This window comes from Prionailurus viverrinus, chromosome F2 (genome assembly GCF_022837055.1).
Source record: "Prionailurus viverrinus isolate Anna chromosome F2, UM_Priviv_1.0, whole genome shotgun sequence".
In the NCBI taxonomy this organism is placed as follows: domain Eukaryota; kingdom Metazoa; phylum Chordata; class Mammalia; order Carnivora; family Felidae; genus Prionailurus; species Prionailurus viverrinus.
Genome location: NC_062578.1, coordinates 30,866,486 through 30,889,851, shown reverse-complemented (window position 1 = coordinate 30,889,851; position 23,366 = coordinate 30,866,486).

Below are 23,366 nucleotides of genomic sequence, written 5' to 3'. Positions count from 1 at the left end.
TCAGGCCCAACAACTATACATACTGAAAAGCTGTTTAACACAGCAAGAGACACTATTATAGGCTGGATACCAAGTTTGCAGCGTGAAAACGCTGAGCCACTGGCAGTTGTAGAAGTGAACCTTTCCAGATTTAATTAAAACTACACATGAAGATACTATGGACAATGAATCAGACACCATGACAATTACCACAGGCTTTTTGTACTTGGATGACAAAAGAAAGCTATCATTCGGAAAAAGATATTAATTCAGAAGATAATGCTGTAGAGCAAGTTTTTACTGAATAAAAACTGAATGCCTTTTTGCCATTTTCTGAGTGTCTTTTGCCAGGATGGGAATAGATGGTAGTTTAAGCATATTTTTACTTTCAAGTTCGTATTTTCTAAATATTTTTATAGCATTTAAGAGTGGATGTATATATTCTGAAGCATTTGATAATAATGAAATTTTAATGTACATCTAACAACTTTATTCTCTAGGCTTTGAGAAAGGTTCTAAATTACTATTTGTAATATTTATGAAAGTACTTTTTAAAAGACTATTTCTAAATAATCACCAATGACTGTGTGGCTACAATTAGTTTTGAGTCTGAAAGTGCAGTAAAGTGTAATTCTCTATAATATATATTTTCAGAAGTTATAAGTGATAGTAAGAACAGCTTTTAAATTCATTCCTCTGATGAGCTACTCTGTTCCTATTTCCAATAATTTTAATATATTTAAATTATAAGAGGTGAAAGAAAAACACAATTAAAATAGAATTGGTATCCGCCTAATCCCATTTCAGTTATTTCAGCTGATCTAAAAGAGAAAGTAAGAGCAACTAATTTCACAGAACATTCAAAGATCAACATTATATTGACTTTAGTATTATTACTGGTTAAAAGAAAAATCATTTATGTTTTACAGTTAGGCAATATTATGAACAAAGTTTTATTAGAATTATTTTTAACACACAAAAATGTGGAAGAAGAAATTGTGCAAATTTATGCATATGCAAACAAATTATTTTCTTTTGAACCAGTCATAATCTGTGACAAAAATATAATCAACCACTATTCTTGTATCAGGCCTCTCTCACTGGGTTGTACATGTCCATCTTCATGTTCACACTGTGTGCCCTGTGTATGTGTGTCTGTCTCCAAGTTTTTCCATTCTATAAAGACACTAGTCATATTGGATTAAGGCCCAGACTAATGACCTCATTCTAACTTGAATACCTCTAGAAAGACCCAATCTCTAAATGAGGTCACATTCTGAGGTCCTGGGAGTTGGAACTTCAAAATGAATTTTGGAGGGACACAATTCAATCCATAATAAACGGGTTCAAGATCTTAACTGGAAATCTGGGATTTCTTTAAGTAGACGGTTATGTCCACATTACTCTTCTCCTGTCTTAAAAACATGACAGAATAGTAAATAGCATTTATGTAGTTCTGCTGATGCCCTTTTACTTTACAGAACCCCTCTCTTACATCTCATTTAGAATGTTATGTAATGAATTCCTTACATGTTATCTGTTTTGTAATTGGGTTTTTTTTACAGATATGCTTCAATATTAGGCATGTGCTCTCAAACACCAGGAAATGCTTAATGTTCAACATGTAAATAATATCAATAATGAAAAATAAATGGTTTACTATCTCAGGAATTTTTGGAAAAATTTACAAACTAAAAATCTTTTCATATAACCAGGAAACTTCTTTGCACATATTCACCACAAGAAAACTACAAAGTCATGAACAATATATTTACTTTTACTTTTATTTTTAATGTTTTTAAATTTAGCTTTGAGAGAGAAATAGAGCATGAGTAGGGGAGGGACAGAGACAGACAGACAGACAGAATCTGAGCAGGCTCCAGGCTCTGAGCTGTCAGCACTGAGCCTGACATGCGACTCTAACTCATGAACCACAAGATCATGACCTGATCTGAAGTTGGATGCTTAACCAACTACCAACCCAGGCACCCCCGACCATATATTTACTTTAAAAAGTCAATGCATAAGGGGCGCCTGGGTGTCTCATTCAGTTAGTCTGACTTCGGCTCAGGTCATGGTCTCACAGTTCGTGGGTTTGAGCCCCGCGTAGGGCTCTGTGCTGACAGTTCAGAGCCTGGAGCCTGCTTCACATTCTGTGTCTCCCTCTCTCTCTGCCCCTCTCCTGCTTGTACTCTGTCTCTTAGTCACTCAAATAAATAAACATTTAAAAAATGTTTTTACTTTAAAAAAAGTCAACACATAATAACAAACTTTTACAGAACTTTGATAAAAGTTGCATAAAGTAGAATGGTACAAATGTTATTTATAAGCTATTAAAATTCTTCTGAATTTCATGTGAATTATATCCCTAGTTTTTAAAATACTCCATTTATCTAGTTTTTGTGCTTTCTGTGGATAGGAAAGTCAGTATTTAAAGCAACATTTGAAAATAGTATAGCATAGTCATAAGATGTCAGAGTCTATAAACTAACACATATGTTCAACCTCTAACTCCGTCACCTAATTCCTGGATGACCTGTGGTAGTCATTCAGTTTCTCTGAACTTCAGTTCATCTTGTGCCAACTTAAGTAATGACATATTTAAAGTATTTAGAAGAGTGTTTGGTACATTGTAAGAACTCAACATGTCAATTTTTTACTCTTGAGATAAAGCTTGATTTTATTTTATCTCATTAGTCTATAATTTTGTTTCTCCTTTCAATTTTATGGAGAGCACATACAATTGTAGCATGGCTATATGAAGTAAAACTCTTCTACATGAATATAATTTTTGAGATGGCCTTGAGAACATATTTTCTGACAATAACAAAAAAAACAGCATAAAATGATAAGAATTAGATGCCTGTAGGGAGAAGTTTCCTTTCTTAATTTTTTAAAGGAAACCAATTACAAGAAAGAAAAGAAACTGTTTTGTAAAAGCTTAAGTGTCAACAATATGTGGTATGAGACAAGGTCAAGTTTTCTCCTAAAGAAAAAACATAGGCAATAAATTCTGTGGTTTATTGGAAAGATAAGAACCTTGCCAGAAAGGGGTTGTGTAGCTTGAATGCAAGTATCACTTGTTTTATTTTAAGCTCATCTATTGTACCTGATATAAATGTCAAAGACATGACATGAATGCAAAGACTTTAAGAGCTCTAGTAACATAATATCAGAGCTGGACAGGATTAGAGAGCTGGATCAAGCTTTCAATGCCTATAACGCTTATGGCAGAAATAATATTTGGATATAGAATTTAGAGGGTTTATCATAGAATAGAGAGTTAAAATCAGCTCGTCAAATTAATATTAAAATTAATAGTATAATTCTAACAGGATGGCAAATGATATTTCTACCTTGAATTGAGAACACAAATCAAATCAAATTCAAAACAAAATCATCTCATTTCCCTTAGACAAAGCATGAGAGCAGCTAAATGCTTTTTACTGTGATTGTACTTCCTTCTTACTTCTCAAATCATAACAGTAGCATACTCTTTGAATAATGAAAATAAGGTCTTCCTGTTGCTGTCAATGTTGCTGTTTTCATTTCTCTAGCATTTGTCAGTTTGTTGATGAAAACACTCAGATTTTTATGTTTCTGTATCATAAACACAAATATGATGGATACAGACTTTTCACAGGTAGATGCACAGAATAAACTTTTTAAAAAAATATTGCACTGTATGTTACTAAAATTTAAATTAATGAAAAAAAAAAAAAAGAAAATGCCTTAGCCTTGCTGATTAGTATTTAGGTCAATAAGTCCTCTTGATTATATGTTGAATGTTTCAGCAAATCAAAATGAAAAGTAAATTGGTTGCATAAAAGTTAACATGCAGGAGTCCAACAAATGTTTTTGAATATATAAAATTACTGGGTATAACATATATGGTATATGCTGAGTTGCAGTATCTATTATCTTATTGAGCGCCATGTTAATTTGAATGAACATATTATCTTAGATGATTTGCATTGATTAATAATTGTCATAAATTATTTCAATTTATTTCATGACTTACGTGCTGTTGGTTGACGTTTCAACCTAAGAACTGTTGTTTGGGGCGCCTGGGTGGCGCAGTCGGTTAAGCGTCCGACTTCAGCCAGGTCACAATCTCGCGGTCCGTGAGTTCGAGCCCCGCGTCAGGCTCTGGGCTGATGGCTCAGAGCCTGGAGCCTGTTTCTGATTCTGTGTCTCCCTCTCTCTCTGCGCCTCCCCCGTTCATGCTCTGTCTCTTTCTGTCCCAAAAATAAATAAACATTGAAAAAAAATTTAAAAAAAAATAAAAAAAAATAAGAACTATGTTGTTTTAATATGGAAGCTAGTTTTGATGGCTGACTTTTTTCATCCTCCTTTTTTAGTATTTCTTACTGGTGACTATTAGATTAAAACTGACCAACTGAGAGATCACTTGCCTAATGCAGATTTTTATGAGCGCTCAAATCTGTCCTAACAATCTATGAAAAGATACACTGTTTCATACCTGTGGAGAGTTATCCTGACTTTTCTGGACAGCTACTGTTCCTCAGCTTTCTAAAAGGATGGATTACACAACTTCCCTCTTACCTGGCTACCATACTTGACATTGTCTAGACATTACCCTTCCTGCTCTCACAGCCTTCTGGTGGTCAGCATACACACGTCAACTTCAATCCAGGATATAAACTGTGAGGGGCAAACCCTTTATTAAAACAACAAACAGTATTAATTATCAAGAAATTGTAGGTGAGTTCTGTAAGGGAAAAACAACAACAACAACAACAACAACAACAACAACAACAACAACTGTGGAAGTCATAGACCATTTTGGATGGTAACACTGTTAAAGCAAAGGACCAAAGAGAAACTAATCTGAAAAGAAACCAAATTCATGGTCTTTAAGAAAAGGTTTCTAGCAACTCTCCTTCCACTATTTATTCACTTGACTTTGATCCTACATAGCTTTCCCTTACTTCCTCTTTCTGATGGAAACCTTCTTGGAAGAAAATTCAATTTGACACCCCTTATGTACAGTCATCACTAATTTCCCTCATGGTATTTTCTCACTTCACACAATCCTAAGCAACCCCAGTACATGTCTCTGTAACCAGCCTCCACCCAAAGGAGACACATGGTGATGAACCCCATAAACTCCTTTCAGCTTCCATGAGAATGAGACCCAAATCATAATAACTCTTATGGTTATAGCTAACATTTATTATGCTATTCTTAAAATATCTTGAAGTAGTTATGCTTGTCTTCACCCATTGTACCCTTTTACCAGTTAAAAAGTGAAGAATACAGAACTCTGAAATTATCACTCACTCTTCACTCACTACTACATTGATATTTGAGTAACTCTACTTTGATGCACAGAAAAAAATGTTTCCAAACTGTAAAACTCTTTTAAGTGGACTTTAAGATGGACTTAAGTCCAAAATAGAGTATTATATGAAATTTGATAGTAATTAGACTGAATTACAGAAAAAATTTTCCATGATTATAAATTTAAATCATGTGCATTGAAGAAAATATGTATTCCTTTTCTTTGTCTTCTATATATGGACATATATAACATACATATTTCTTGTAGTTGTATAGAAAATTCTGCAACTTTCATTTTCATTTCATATTATATTGCAAGTGTTTTCTGATGTTATTTAAAACTTCCATAAAACTTTCCTTAATAGCAATGCCTCTTGATGGCTATGGATTCTGCTGAAAATGGCTATGTAGTTATCTGGTGGCAGAATCCAGAAGCTCTTCTCTCTGCACTAACAGTGGCTTTCAGGAACTTAGCAACAGAACTTTGAGGGATTTGTTTCTCTCTAGTGTCTCTAGCCATGTGAAGCAGTACCTAATTCTCTTGGTTTGATTTCCCAGTGTCACCACTCACTGTTTCCTCTCTAGCCAATTGCTTCTACTGGCAAGTGCTAATGCTATGCATTTCTTTCAAATCCCTAAGAGCATATCCAGGAAACCTTTTGCATAATGATACAAAATTATATATTCTTACTTACTTTCTCTGTTTCTATTTGACCTGTTTAAATTTAAATCTTGGCTCAATGATACTATTTTTAGCTCATGGTGAAATTTCCTATCCCTTTAAGTGTGTGTCTTCCCAAGTCTTTCATTGTAGAGCCAACAATGATCTCGTGGAGATCTCCAGACTGAGATTTTACATGGATTTGGCAATACTCCCACATTTATCTTCCCCTGAACTCTCTATTTCCTATCTTCCTGATGAAGTACTATATACAAATGGAATTCAAAATATACCCATGATTTTCTCACAGTTCCCCAAACTAGATATGTAAAGTAATGTCTATGAATTGCCTGGTTTTACAACTAGCTTATCTCGCAAAAAACAAACACACAAAAAACACAAAAAACAAAAAAAAAATGGTACCCTAGAAGTATCAGCACTTTTATGACAGTTCATATGTTCTCTGGAGCAGCACTGCCATGGGTTTTTGTAAGTGATCTTGCACTGAAAAATGTAGGGATTTATAAGCACTCTGCTCTCAATATTTGAGAGAACAAGCAAATTGAATGAGTAAGTAGATGCAAAGGAGAGGCATAAATACACATCAAATTTTGCACATTGCTGGTAAGAGCTGCCAAGCATTTATGATGCGTTTTAATTAAGTATAGAAAATGGACTTATGAAAAAGTTTAAGCTCAACAAGAGCAGGGATATTTGTCTGTTTCATTCACTAATGTATTCTGAACACCTAGAAGAATACCTGGAACACAACAGGAATACCCAATAAATACTTGTTCAACGAACAAATAGTGATTTAAAGAATTTAGTTACCTAGAATCATTCAAAGAACCATGGCAACTGTTCTTTCCAACCCCTCCTCTTATCACCTGTTTTTTCGTCATTTGAAACATGGTCTAGGTCCACTTTGCTTAAAGGAGAACAGAAAAATGCCCCCTTTTTGTACAACCAAATAGGACCAATAGCCATCCACAAACATGTATAGAGTAATCCCTATATCATCTAAGCATTATTTTTTCTCTATATGTAGTCTACCTTGGCATGAAATATCTTTAAAAGGAAATATATACAAAATAATGGAAAAACAAATTGTATCCATTTTCCAATAGAAAAATCCATTGGCCCCTTCCAAATATGCTGTTTGTTATTTCTAATTAGACTTTTATTACATAGAGACAACCTCAGAAATTGCTGTCACATTTTATATTAATACTAAAGAAATAATCACATGCAGAGCCCCCAAACTAGTAATTCTTTCATACTATTACTATAAAATTATTACTTAAATGCATTAGATTCACGGTTTATAAATGTTATGAATTGTCTTGACATTCTTCTACAATATTCACATATGATTGTTGTCTATAAGAATCTTGGGAATAATCACCTTCCTAGTGATCTAAGGCAAGCAAAAACTTTGGTTTAAATTATTTTACTATTAGTGCTCCTTCATGAAGAAGAAAAGATTAAGTTATTTGTGAAAGATAGAATCAATTTCTCTTACTTCTGTGTAAGTTCATTATATTTCAATTCACATTGAAAATTATTGCAGCAGAGTTTTATTAAATAAAACTGAATAATGTGTAATTTTCGCATACCTAAATCACAGTGACTCAGTGAGATATTTGTCCTCAACAACAAAAGCAACAAACAAATAAAAATGACAACAAAACTTACAAGTTTCCACTAGGAAAAACTAAACTGCTTAAAAGAGATAAAAATGAACTAGAATACAGCTTTTCTTTTTTACAAGATGTTGTGAAATAATATAAAATCCACAACTTGCAGTGGAAATAGGATTTTGAACCTAGAGTCTTATGTCTATTCAATCAGAAGGATATGATAAAGACCTTTTCAGTCATACAAAGACACAGACTCCTGCACGCTTCTGTTTCTCAATCCACATCTGTTTCATTTTCCTCCCAGGGACTTGCTTCTTCTCTAAGGCTTTTATTTTCTGCTTCCACATTAAGTGTCACTTGTAAGACACCATGACACTTCATAGCAGTAATTCTGGCTTTACCTCATCATTTATAAATCCAATTACCAACATCAGCTCAACTTATCACTGTGTATCTTAGTTCGAATTCCTATAGTGAGAGAAACTATTTGACTCAACCTAGATCAGGTACCTGCCTTTGGTTCCATCAACTGTCAGCTAAGATACAGGGGCACCTGGTATCAACATGCCCATCTGAGCTATGGGAAACAGGAGAGCAGAGAGTGCATATTATTTTTGAAGGAGGTAGAAGAAAGATGAATACCTTGAACATACCTAACCAAGGACAGTTTGGTGTGGCACTTTGAATATAAAAGAAAGCACAGACTTTGGAATTAAAGAAGTCTGAATATGCTTAATAACATGCTTCTAATGTCCCTGATTACAAATGTTCAATGATAAAAACACCTAACTCCAGGCACTGGTGTGAAGAATTATATGATAAAACACATGATGTGTCTAACGCATAATAGTGATAGCTTGCTTTCCATACATCAACCAACTAGTTAATTTTTAAGACCAAAGAAAAATGGTCTGTTCTTATATAAATTATTTAAGTGGTTAAGAACACCAGGTTTTAGGGCACCTGGGTAGCTCAGTCAGTTAAGCATCCAACTCTTGATTTCTGCTCAGGTCATTATCTCAAGGTCATAAGATTGAGCCCTGCATCAGGTACCATGCTGGGTATGGAGCCTAAAAGTCTGTCTCTCTCTCTTCCTCTGCCCCTTCCCTGCCCACATACACATGTCTGTGCACACTTTCTCTCTAAAAATAAAATAAAATAAAATAAAATAAAATAAAATAAAATAAAATAAAATAAAATAAAATAAAATCACTAAGTGGCTAATTATTAAAATTAGTAATAAAAAAAGAACACCAGGTTTTAGGTGGAGAGGCTATGTTCTTGGAGGGAAAATATATTGAAATCAAACCTATCATCATGTCATTGCTACCCAAAACACACTCAATTCACAAAACCATTTTCATTATTGATCTAGAGATTCAAGAGCTTCTGAATTGGAACAAATAAATAGGTGATAGATAGAGGGATGGATAGATAAATAATGGAGATTTTTAGATATCTGTTCCGTAGTTTTCAAAGCCTTCTCCACCTCATTCCACTTAGTTGACTTGTTTTCTCACTGAGAACCAATGGTTCCTCCACCCTTTGGTTCCTTTAGCACAAAAAACCACATCCAACTCATATGTACGTGCTCTTGACATTCTACAAATCCAGAATAGACATTTCTTTATTTACCCAAACTTTACCTAGGCTGCCACCTCAATTCATATTTAAACTGTTTACAAGAGATCTTCAAATTCTGCTAAAGCCTCTACTCACCTCACCTTTTTCTGAACTTCTGTATTGAATTACTATGTGATTTATTAATTTAATTGTCTCCTTTTTCTAGTTACTTTTCATGCATTATTTCTGTCTTCTCAACTATAAGATTAGAATGACAACTACACATTGCACCCAACTTGTATACCATAGAGCCCCTAGTTTAATGTAAGGTGCACCACAGGTAAAGTATTCAATAAATTCTTACTTATTATTTAATCCATACTTTATTTAATTTTTTAAAAAATTTTGATAAGCAACACTTGATATGGTACTGACAGTAATAATGCACACATAGATACATACACATATGTATATATAAACACACACACACACACACACACACACACACAATTCATCTTACAATACAAAGAAAATATCATGGCATCACTCTTGTAATAACTAGACAACCTAGAACCTAGAAATAAGTATATAATGTTGATTCCCAGTGTGTCACAACTACTGAAATGTAATTTTGATAAAAGCTTCCTCAACCTTTAATAGCCCAAAATAGTTGATAGATTTTTACATGTTATAGCAAGCAAACCACTGTTTAATTCATCTTACAAAGGGCATACAAGTATTCAGAGAAAATGATTCATAGAGTTTACTTAATTAAGAACTATTTTCCTAATGACTACAAATAATCATAATACTTTAACAAATAGAAATGAATCTGCTAACATTGTAACCACAAGAAGTAACTTGAATAACAGCTCATTACCCTATAAGTCAGAATAGTAATTGCGAAAATTTGAGCGTACTGTATGCACAATAGTATAGCATCACTTCAAATGAATTACACTATTTTCTCTTAAGAATTTGTAATAATGTTCAATAATAAATAATAACCTGTAGGGCAAGTATAAATGGAGGTGGAATGTAGAGCCGTATTTTACCAGAAACTCAACTCCACAGGCTAAATTGATCTATGCTGATTGCTTTTGCCTGTACAATTTGCTTCTGCAGATAATAGCATAAACTCCAACCCTACTCTCCCAACCTGCCAACCTCAATTGACTTCTCTGTTTACACTGCTTATTATTAGACACTAAAAAGAGAAACTCTATACTCAACCAACACTTCAATCTGTAGTACAAGCACCTTCCCAAAACAAAGCAATCTATTGAGAGAAAAACATTACTATTGCATGTATTTAAAGGCATTGTGATAATAGGTAAGAGATTAGTTTAGTAGCATTTAAATCTTTTTGTAATTATATGCATATTAGGTGGTACAACCAATAAAACTGAACATTCACACCTCACAGGAAAATTTGTGTGTGTGTGTGTGTGTGTGTGTGTGTGCGTGTGTGTGTGCAACTGCCACTTATAAGGCAACTTCTAAAGCTCACTTCCCCCATTTCACTATTTAATCATTTATTTTTATTTTTAATTATTTTTTTGAGAGAGAGAGAGAGAGAGAAGAGTGAGTACGTGCATGCCTGGAGGTGGGGTAGAGAGAGAGGAAAACAGAATCTTAAGCAGGCTCCATGCCCAGGGTGGGGTCGAACACGGAGCTCCATTTCACAACCATGAGATCATGACCCGAGCCGAAATCAAGAGTAGACTGCTTAACTGACTGCGCCACCCAGGTGCCCTATCACTATTTAATAATTTAAAGTGACCCTATTCATGACTGAAACTGGATACAGAACAACAGAGAATAATATTCAAGAGGAGAGAAAACTCCCAAGCTGATGTCCCAGCTCACAATTTTTTATTAAAGTATATTACAATTTAACTTCCTTTCTTTTTTTAATATTTCCCCCTACCTACCACTGCCAAGTCTCTTCATATATTTTAAGTGCAGACACCATCTTATTATAACCACCATAGGATCTAACAAAAGCATATTTATTTAGAAATCACCCATTATATTTTGAATGCTAAATGAATGACATGAACCTCAACAATGGATACCCTCTATATTCACTATATCTGGACAGGAAACTGTTGCTGTAATAACCACCTCCAGGCTTCAGTGGTTTAACAGAATGAGTGTTATTTTCCAACACGGAGCAATCCAATGTGGGTGTTCCTGATTGCAGTGGGATGTGAGACTTTAGCTTTATACTTGTACAGGGACAAGTGATGCAAAATTGTGTGATGTCCATCTCTGCTACACCCTTCAACTTTCATCCTTGTGGCCCTTAGTAAGTTTAGTCCAATCTCTTAGTGTCTCTCATGAAGCTGTCATCTGGCTTTTTTTTTTTTTTTTGGCCTCTACCTTGTGATTCTCTTCATATTCTTTGCACAGACCACACTGATGTTTTTCCAGCTTCTGAATAGTCAATGCTCTTTCTCGTACTTTCTGCAATTTCTTCTTTGCTTCTAGGTGACATGTTTAAAGGCATGGAATATGTCCTATGTATGCCACTTTATCCCTAAGACACAGCACATGACTAGCCAACAATAGCTATCAGCATAAAGATATCCAAAAAATGAATGAGGAAAATTATTTTGTACTGTGCCCTGACAACATAAGTCTCAGACTGATTAGAGTTCAAAATAAAAGCAAGAAACACAGAAGAAATAGCATATACAACTTTTTCAACTTAATTCTAAATGAAAATGGAAAAGGCATATCACTAATTAAAGAAAAACACAAAAGAAATGAAAAATAGAATGGTTTACATTAACATTTAATACCAAATATCCCTTTATAAAGTTACACATAAAACTAATAAGTAGAAGGCAAATGAAGAACATTTTTGCAACAAATTTCATGGACAAGCCATATTTTTAATGTACATAAAGATTTTACAAAGCATTAAAAACACATTAGAAACAATGGACATTTTCTTTTAAAAAATCATTACAAATTGAAAAAAAACTTTTTTTCAAAGTTGCATCTTTTCAGTAACAAAAATATGAATTAAAATAACTGTGTAAGCTTTTGCCCATTAAATTGGCAAAAAAAAAAAGGGGGAGGCGGAGAAGATAATGGTAGTAGAAGTAGAGTGAAATAACCACTTCATATATTCTGTGTTGGATTCAAAATTACCAAAACTTTTCCAGAAAGAGATATCTCATATGCATTAAGAGGCTTAAAAATATATATATCTTTTTAGGGGCGCTTAGGTGGCTCAGTCGGTTAAGCATCCAATTTTGGCTCAGGTCATGATCTCATAGTTGATGAGTTTGAGCCCTGCAACTGGCTCTGTGTTGACAGCTCAGAGCCTGGAACCTGCTTCGGATTCTGTGTCTCCTTCTCTCTCTGACCATCCCCGACTTGTACTCTCTCTATCAAAAATAAATATATATATAGATATATATATATGTTTTTACTCTAGACTTCCAAATGGAAGAATTTACTCTAAGTAAACAATTGAGGCTGTGTTTGAAAATAAATATATAAATCATATTTTATAGTAGTGTTTATTATAATACACATTGGACATCAACTAAATTTTCAAAAAAAGGTATATGATTGTATAAATAAAATATAGTGTGTAATATGAAAAATTATTATTCAGTTTCAAAAAATACTTTTTCCATATTTGGGCTGGGAAACCAGCATTTCTTTTTCCTTTGTGGTATCTACTTTTGTTTATTGCCTAAGCTGCCTGAAAACTCTAGTCCATCATAGAGTTTTGCCAGCTCTCCAGAACAGTGCCATAGGCCTGGGCTAAGAGCTAAGGCAACAAGTAATGAGGTAAGATGGTTCCACCTTTCTTTTCTCCTCCTCCAATAACTGTCCATGTTTACACTTGGACTTTGGCCTTGAAAGAAAAAAAGCAATCCAAAAATAGATGTGGTCTATTTCTATGTTTTGGTGTGCCACAATCCTTATGAAAATAATGAAGTAGAGAGGGTAGCTTTCTGTTCGGTATGCTTGATGGAAAAGGATGAAATTCAGAGAAGGAAAAAAAAAAGGATAATATCCTATAACATTACATGCATCCACATTTTCGAAGGATTTCCCACAACCAATATCAAATAGACATTATTTTTTTCTATTTTGTGGCACCATTAGGACAAATTATAATTTATTTGAGATTTTTTTGATATATCATGAGGAAATTATTGAATTTACTTTTGAGAAAATTAGCTTTCCAAAGCAGTTATTAAATAATCACACTTGCCATTAATTTAAAATGTCAAACTTAACATATACCAAATACCTAGTACAAAGCATAATACTTTTAGTTATAAATTTTAATTAGGTTACACAATGAAGAAATAGATCAATTTCTTCATTATTTCCATATGGCATTCATTAGTAATTCTTTACGATATGTTTTTCTATTAATTATTACAAGTTAACATAATTATACAGTTCGGCATATTACAAATGTTTTGTTAATGGTGATAACAAATAAGATTGTATTTTTTGCTCATCAAATTATGACACGGAGATTTTTGGAGAAAGGAGTTTAGATATGCTGTTTTATCATTATAATGACTATTACTGATGTTCTCTCTCTTTGGTTTATATTAATCTTTCATTTTAATATACGCTGCAATTAACATAACATCATGGAAACCACAATAAATGTTATCTTCTTCCTTTTTTTCTGGGTACAGCTTTTATGCAGCCTTCCTGGTAAATCATATTCTTATTTTAAATCTACAGAGTTTGTTCATTTCAATGCAGGGCCTCTGTGACAGCTGTTCTGAGACCCTAGCAAGTGAATTCATTCATTTAGATGCAGCTACTTCTGAGTAACTTAAGTTGCCTGAGGTTGCCAATGGTCTAAAATGTAACTCTTACTCACTTGGACTGGCCTGAAACTTTTACCATTAAACTAAGCTTGAGGGCTTCAGGAAATCATAGACTGGTCAAGTACTTTGCAATAATCCACTTAGGAGGTAGCTTCCTAGGACCACTAAGGTTAAAGGCAATTTTGTAAGAATTCTCAATTTATAAAGCAGCACTCACTCTTATATGTATGCCACAGTAGACAACATGTGCCTGCTTCCAACATACCTTTTTGAAAAGATGTGAGAACTGCTTTCAAATGAGAGCTACACATATTTTCCAGTGATAGCAAGACCATATTCTAATTTTAATACACTGAACTAAAAATCTCAGTCACGATTCTTTCTTCCCAACTCCATGTCTACTAAATAAAGTGTGCCTGGCAAACTAGCATAATTGAGCCAATCAGTAAAAATAACAAAAGAATAGAGTCAACAGCATTTCACATGGCACTAAACATCTTAGTTGCATTTATTAATCACATGAATCCAAACAGGTAGACACTGTTATCACCACCCTGCCCATCTAGAGATGAGGTAATGGAGGTTTAAGAGGTTTGTCATGGTCACAGTGCTAACCTGTTGTGGACCTAGCCTTGAAATGCTAATCCCTCTGAATCTAAATACCAAATACTGCTTAAATATTTAACCAAACATTTCAGGAAGACGGCAGTTAGATACCCTATCTCTGAGCTTAATTTGCTTTCAACGATTTCAGAAAAATAATTTTTTTTCTGTTTTGTAATATTTCTTAAATGTCTCTTTCTCAATAGCACTAATGCCTTGCAATTTTAATATTTGTTACAATATCTAATATCAAGTGTTGTTGTTGAGCTTTAGGCCTATTTTGTTTTTAGGGAGTACCAAATAGATGCTTGTCAGGAAACATATAATGTCTATGGGTAGCTATTAAGAGGTAGGTAACTCTATCTCAAGTGACAAATACTCTAAATTCCCCTGGAAAAATATGTGCTGAGGTTAACACTATTCCCCTTCCTTTTACAGGCCACTAATAAACAATATAGAAGAGGTGCCATACTTTCCAAGATATCTCATTAAATTCAGAACAGTTTCAGGGACAAAACCTTAGGGCCACATATAGGAGATGTTACTTCAGAGTTCTGGTCTCTCTGGATTGTCAAAAGCTGAGAGAAAAAGAAAGCTTTGCTCTCAATGTTTGGCAGGTCTAGTTTTGTTTACAATAAAAGCAGACCCTTGAACTGGGGCCATACACTAGAGCACTTATTGCCTTAGTGTAGAACTGAGAAACAGATCATTGGTAAAAAATGGAGAAATTAAAACTAAAAACTCAAAAGAAAAAATAGAAAAAGGAAAATAAAGAAAAAAATAAATTGAAATACAGCAGTTTAAACTCATTGTTCAATAGTTTAATATGTTTGCAATTTTTTTAAGCAAAGGATATTAGAATATGTGAGTCACTGCAGATCACTACTCTGTTAAGAGTCATACAGAGGTTTGTTATCTGTGTGCATTTGGTCTCACATGTTAAACACTTTGTGATTTGGGGAGCACATTGGTTCCTTTTCCTTCTACTCTTGTAATTCTCCTGCAAATATGAGTATTTTTTTTCTTTTTTAATGTCACCTTCCTCTACCGCATTCTTTTCCGTTCTCAACAATGCCTTAATTGAGTCATATGTTATTTCATTTATGACATATTGCTATGGCATCCTAAGCTGTCTTAGTACTTTGAATCTCATCCTGCCCTTAGCTCTTCAAGCCAATCTGAAATCTTCCTGGAATCATATTGTCGTGGCTCTTTCCAATTCTGATCTGCTCTAGCCTTGACTGTATCTTCACCTGGCTCCAAAGCATCTACCACCAAGAACCCTATCTTGGGTGCAATTGGATTTGGTATCTCCAGTTGCATTACCAATCTTCAGATTTTTTTCAATAGACTTTAACTTCAATTGTTACTCTGATTCCTCAGGTCCCTTGTTTTAGCAGGAATCCTTATACTCCATGTCCAGTATATAAAACTGAGTCTCAAACTTCTCATTGAATTAGTTTAACATTCCAGTCAGGTTGCCTCTAACACACATTCTCCCTGCAATCTACCCTGTGCACTACCATTAGATTTAGTCATTGTTTACGAAAGCCCCACTTTTCACAATAACATCTTCCTACTAAAACATTAAAATATTTTCCCATTACACCTCCCCCCTCAAATCTATTTGTTGTGACATTTTATGTCAGTCAGGGTCCCAAAAAGAGAAGCAGAATAAGTATGAGATAATAAGAGATTTTGCGTTACATTATTGTAGAGCTGGCTGAGTAAGTCAGAAGTCTGAAATTGGACATTAGGAAGGATAGGCTGGAATTCTCAGGCATACACTGAAGCTGCTATCTGGGGGCAGAATTTCTTCATCCTCTGGGAAGTCATAGTTCTGCTATTAAGGCATTTCACCTAACTGAATTAGGTCTGCCCAGATTAGCTAAGATAGTCTTGCTTATTTACAGTTAACTCATTATAAACTTTAATCACATCTACAAAATGCCTTCATAGCAACGCCAAGATTAGTGTTTGATTGAATAAATGGGGACTATAGTCTAGCCAAGACTGACACATAAAACATACCATTATATCATCCAAATTGAATGAATGAATAAATGAATGAAAAACCATTCACTTGCTACCTTTATAATTTCAGAGGGTAAACCATTATGAGTAGGAAGAAAAGGGAATTTGGAGAAGCTAAAACTAACCAACTCTAACCAAACACAAGAAATACCAGTTTCTTGTCCAGAAGAATTCCTCTGCTACACTAAAATGATTAGCTCATTATCTTCAAGAGTTTGCCTACATATTATACTTTCAGAGCTTTACTCAGTATTACATCTCCACTGGTAGGCTCTCCTACCCTGCAATCTAAATAACCGAATTCCTTCAAGGTTGAACTAAGCACCACTTGCACAGTGAAGCTTGCTTTAGTGGCAACTTGCTCAGTACTTCCATAGCAGGTAAGGTTTACAGTACTAATTTAGCAATTCCCATCCATACCTTGTATTCCTCCAACTAAACTACAATAATGGGTCCATCTGCAATTTTGTTTTCTCTAGATACATAATAGGTCAAAAAAGATTATGACCACACTGGTCCCTGCCAAACAAAGAGAACAGTTTCATAAACCCCTCTATTTTTATTGAAAGACTATCTCAATGGCAAAGAAAGCAGAAATAGGTGGAGAGACTAAAATATTCACTGTAGCCCAGTGCAACTGTCTCTTGGTGTGCAGTTTTGTCTGCAGCTGGTTTACTTATTTACTTTTGCAGTTCTTTTCCTTTCCTCTCCTTCTCATCACATATGACCATTCTCCAAGAAGCCATACTAATAGCTTTCAACAGATACATCATGTGCAGTTCTTACCCAACATTCTTAATTCTGCTGCACTGCCTGACACTATGCTTTAGTAGGACTCATAATAGCAAGACCCAAGTAGGTTCCTGTTACCTCATACTGTTTATGTGCTTCTCCAGAAACATACTTAATTCCTTTTGATGTTGCTGAGAGTTATTTATAAAGGTGGGACTGAGAAATCATTTCCTAAAGGCATTACAAATGACACTTGCTTTTCAAAATGTTTTTTTGTTTGTTCATTTAGTGATTTAATCAAACACTTCTCTCAATTTAAGTATCATAGATTCTAGGACATTAAAGCAGAAAAATGCTATTTACATCTTTTTTTTTATCCCTGCGATAACATGATGATCTTGGTGGTCTATCTCTTAGAATAGCTAGGCTCTAACTTACAAGTTGTATTACAAAATTAAACTTGGTCATTTGTCTAGAACCTGGAATGTCTTCTCCCATTGAAAGATGTTACTAAAGATGTTAATTCCCTGAAATAGGCTAAAAATCTCAAAGTAGACTTAATTCATTGACTTATGCTCAGCATATTATCAATATTTGGGTTTTTTGCTTGTTTCCAGCAAACTCAATTAAAATGTGGCCATTGTTTTTAGCACAAATTTCACTTTGGGACTCTAGGAACTTCTCTCCCTACTAGGGAAGGCACTGGATAGCTGTGTGGACATCCACTGGATGTTTATATGAAGCATGGTCAATCCTGTATGTTTTCTGAATGAATAAATACATGAATGAATAAGTAGATATTTTTTCTCCCAATATTACCATTACAGAGGGCAAAAAGGTTAATAATTCCTTTTTTGGTATCAAGTAGCAAGAACCACATGGAATTTGGGGTTACCTCCTCTTATTGAACATCTTCCTTTGCTGAAATAAATTAAAAAAAAAAACAACAACAACTAACCTTTCCTTGACATTGCACGGGTAAACTCGCCCAAACTTCAGGCAATTAAAGATGAGGTGTTGGTATGATGGAAGCTGTCTGTATTTAAATAGTCCATTCAAATGAAGACTAGCATTAAAGATTCTACCAGGAGAGCTGACCCTGTTTGTCCTTCCAAAAATCTCAGATCTCTTTCTGTTCCCTTTTTAGAAGATCTGAATAAAAATTGCAGAGCACTTAAAAATATACACTCAGCTGGAAAAAGAAGATAGAGAAAACAAGGGAAAGTTTCTTTGTTTGGTGCAAGGGGAAAGAAATGCCTGTCTTTTACATATAAAGTCCATAAACTAATTACATTAAAGGCATACTCAGTAATATCATTTAATAATTTTTCCAGGATACTTATGAGTAATTTTAATGTATACCTTTTAACCTATACCTCATGTTCCATTATACCTAATTATTCTGCTTGCTTATTATAACCTTTAAATTATAATGATTAATCATACATATTGCATAATTAAATTGTGAAAAATGATTAATCATCATTGTATTATTTTTTAATTATATTACATATTTCACTTTAACTAGAAAATGCAAAGTGTTTTAACTCATGGGGTAACTACATTGTTATATGGGTAATAAGCCTGGATTTTATTATAGGTAAAGAAGTTAAGGTCCAAGTTAAGTGACTTATCCAAGGTGAAACAACAATATTCCTTGTCCTTCGTCTGACTGAGGAAGAGCTTAGAATGCAAAACTTTAAGCCATTAAAGTTTTTTCAAAACCAAACCAAGGAAAAGCAAAAGGTTTTTCTTTCCAATGAATAATACGATTACTCTTAAAGAATACGTGTTCTTCTTTTCCAGAATCATATGGTTCATATAGGGTTTCAGAGAACAGGACCCTTGAGTATGTCAGCTAACCACCTATTGACATTAAGCCTGGTTCAATACAGCTGAAACAGCCCCAGCCTCTGACCCTACACAATTCCATAGCATCCTAGGATTGCTCCAGAATGTCTTATTTCATAATGGACTCCATAATTGTCCAGATGGCAGTTATCAGAGACCTGTGATCCAAAACACAAATATACCATCTTTTCTATTATAATATCCATCCATAATATAAAATGGAGAGAGAAAAAGAATTTGGAGTTATTTTAAATCACAAAGCAGCTATCTCTGCTCCCTAAAAAAGTAGTTAGGGCACCTGGGTGGCTCAGTTGGTTAAGCTCAATGGTTAACCTGATTTCGGCTTAGGTTATGATCTCTCAGTAATGAGAATTGAGCCCCACATCAGCTCCACACCCAGCCTGCTTACGATTCTCTGTCTCCCCCTCCCTCTGGCTCTCTCTCTCTCAAGCAAACAAAATAAACAAAAAAGTAGTTAAATCTCCTCTTCAGTGAACTGCATCTGGTTTAGTTAAACCCATTGGTAGACCTTTTGGTTATTTTAAAAATTAAAACTCAAATGGGGTGCCTGGGTGGCTCAGTGGTTAAGTGTCAGGCTCTTGGTTTCAGCTCAGGTCATGATCTCCTGGCCCATCGGTCGGTGTCAGACTCTGCACTAACAGTTTAGTGCAGAGCCTGCTTGGGATTCTCTCTCTCCCTCTCCCTCTTTCTGCCCCTCCCCTGCTCGTTCTCTCTCTCTCTCTCTCTCTCTCTCTCAAAATAAATAAACATTTAAAAAATGATAAATACAAAATAAAAATAAAAACTCAGGCCTCAACTAGGAAAAAAAACAGGAAAACAAGTGAATGAACAGCAACAACAAATCAGTCTGTTTTAATCTCTTATATAAAGTCATATTCATAATTCCTGAGAAAGTCTTATTGCTGAACATTAGAATATAGTCCTGCTTACCCCACAGGTTTAATTGTAGGGAGGGAGGGTTAGGCAGTTAATATGAGATACTTGGCTGGAGGAGTTCACAAGAACTCTGCTAGTTTCTGTTGATTGTAGGCAGAGCACCTTGATTAATTTCCCACCAAAACTACACAGTGAGGGGAAAACATTCCTAAGTAGGTTGGAAAGTTGTAAGAAAGGGAAAATAAATGCTGAGCAGGAAAAATCAAAAACAGATGTCCACTATGGAATCTATTCAACATACTGAGATTTCTAAAAAATGCTTTGGTATCTAGAAGTTAATATGATTTCAAAAATGTAGAGTTATATGTTTACATGTATATGTATCAAAATTTACACACTGGAAAGATACAGCTCAGTTATTCCTCACACTACCTCTTAATAAAGAAACATGGGAAAATCCAGCTAATATATTTTTATTTGAAAAGAAACTTTAAAAACTAAGGATCATATGTAGAGTAAGGTAACTTTTTTCCTGGTAAGTATTTCAAATAACAAATTCCCTAAGGTGAATATTTTTTAAAATATCAAAAAATCTTTATTACGCGTAGTCTTCTTACATGCTCTCACAATTTGCCCAATTTACAGTTCTGACTATAAGACTCAAGAAATAATCTTTCTATTTGATGTTTCTGGATCTGACATCTAACTGCAGATACCATGGTTACAATGCCAAGTGTTAGGCATAAAATTGTAGGTTTTAAAATGCAGCAAAATTGATATATTGGCTTTTTAGGACACTCAGCCACATCTGCACCAGATCCATATTTGTTTATGAAGAAATAGTTGTCTGTAAGATAAGGTGATGTAAACCATTAATTATAGATGGAAGCCAGGAGATAAGGAAAAAGATGATTATTTATATAACCCAGTTCCTTACCAGAATACTGCACAGTGCAAGAGCTAATAAAACTGCTCTAATAACTTTGAACCCAAAAGGTAATTTACATTTATTAGGTGGAAGAGATTTGAAATTGTTTGTTGCAGAAGATTAAAAAAAAGGTGGGGGAAATAAAGAGAGAGAAAGATACTGAAGCTTGAATTAGAAATGAGATTCATGATTTTCCTTTTGATCCACAGAATAGCAACTGTCTGTACTGAATTATAACTTCATACAATTTCCCATCAGGTTGTCTGAAAATTGACTCTTTAAATGTGATGATGCTGAAAAATGGTGTCTAAGAAAAGAAAGATTTATTTTTTTAACATTACTATCTCCCACAGCATTTTACTAATGAGATACACAATAAAATTACATTGCTCATGCATTATTTAACATCACCCCCCCCCAACACACACACACAAAGATTTCCATCTCTTGATTTTAGATGACTCACATGCCTGAAAATGGCCCCAGGCATTTTAAATTTTGAATATAAATCACCTATATAGCTTAAGAATATTATTTTAAATAAAACATGCAATTCTCTGGCCTCAATGATATGTGAAAGAAAATACATATTTTTTTCATAATTATCATTTCATTTACATATTGTAACATTTCATTTGTTCACTGAACAAATTTTTGGAGTGTCAATTGGTACAAGGTCCCATGACCTTGATGTATGATATTGTTTAATTAAATAAAGAAATCATGGGGCTCCTGGGTGGCTCAGTCGGTTAAGCTTCCAACTTCTGCTCAGTTCATGATCTCACAGTTCGTGAGTTCGAGCCCCACATCAGGCTCTGTGCTGACAGCTCAGAGCCTGGAGCCTGCTTGGAATTCTGTCTCCCCCTCTCTGTCTCTGCCCCTCCCCTGCTGGCTCATTCTCTCTCTCTCTCTCTCTCTCTCTCTCTCTGGCTCGTTCTCTCTCTCTCTCTCTCTCACAAAAGAAACATTAAAAAAAATTAAATAAAGAAATCATTACTCCTGCATATTCCATACCTCCCATGCAGGGAATTGACAGAAATACTTTGATAACTTGTTGGCATAAATTAAAATATTTATAGGGGCCCCTGGGTGGCTCAGTCGGTTAAGCGTCCGACTTCAGCTCAGGTCACGATCTCGCGGTCCGTGAGTTCAAGCCCTGCGTCGGGCTCTGGGCTGATGTCTCAGAGCTTGGAGCCTGCTTCCGATTCTGTGTCTCCCTCTCTCTCTGCCCCTCCCCCGTTCATGCTCTGTCTCTGTCTCAAAAATAAATAAAAAACATTAAAAAAATTAAAAAATAAAAAATAAAAAAAATATTTATAGAAATAAGTTACCCATTCCACACTTAAAAGGACCCCGGACTTTAACATTTGAGTTACAGAGGAAATATATATTTATGTGCCTAAGTCATGTAATTAGGTAAGCAGATTTACACTCTGTGCTGGAGTCAGCTTATTCTGGCTCAAGAGACATGTATAAGCACCTCTTTTCAAATCCATGTTGTTACTAATGTCAAATTTCTGGCTTCAAACTGGTCATGGTGGAAGTATTTACACCAGAGAAATTGTAAATGCAGCGAACCAATGCTTTCTTTGTGCTTTCTTTTGTTTTGTGGTTTTCAGAGAGCCAGCTGGCAAACATCTACCAGCACACCACACCAATTTTGTTTACAGAGTTATGCACACACAAATAAAGTGGTCTTATAAGAGCAACAATCTTTTTGAAATTTTTAATGTTGTAGTAAATGTGGTAAAGTAATGTTGTATTTAGAAAAATCATAAATTATATTTGGCATTTATTTTAAAATAATAAGATCCCCCTAAAAAATGAGTTGGCAGGAGAATACAGTACAGATTTTGAAAACTGGCAAAAATACATTTCTAAAGTTGTTGATACAAGTAAATTCACTTGTATTTTGTTTTATTCATGAGGCTTTCCATTAAAAGATGTTTAGAATAACAAACAAAAAGCAAATGTTTGTATATTTATGTATTTACTTATACTTGAAAGATTTATTTATTAGGGTAGAATTGACATACAATATTATATTAATTGCAGGTGTACAACATAGTGATTTGACTTCTGTATACATTGTGAAGTGGTCACCACAATATATCCAGTTACCATCTGCTATTTTAAATAGTTGATACAATGCTACTGACTATATTCTCCATGGTGTATATTACATCCCCCAGACTTCTTTATTTTGTAACTGGAAGTTTGTACATCTTGATTCTCTTCACCTGTTTCACCCCCACCCCCACCAACACCTCTTTCCTCTGGAAAACACTAATCTGTTCTCTGTATCTATTGGTCTGGTTTTGCTTTCTTGTGTTTTGTTTTTTAGATTTGCA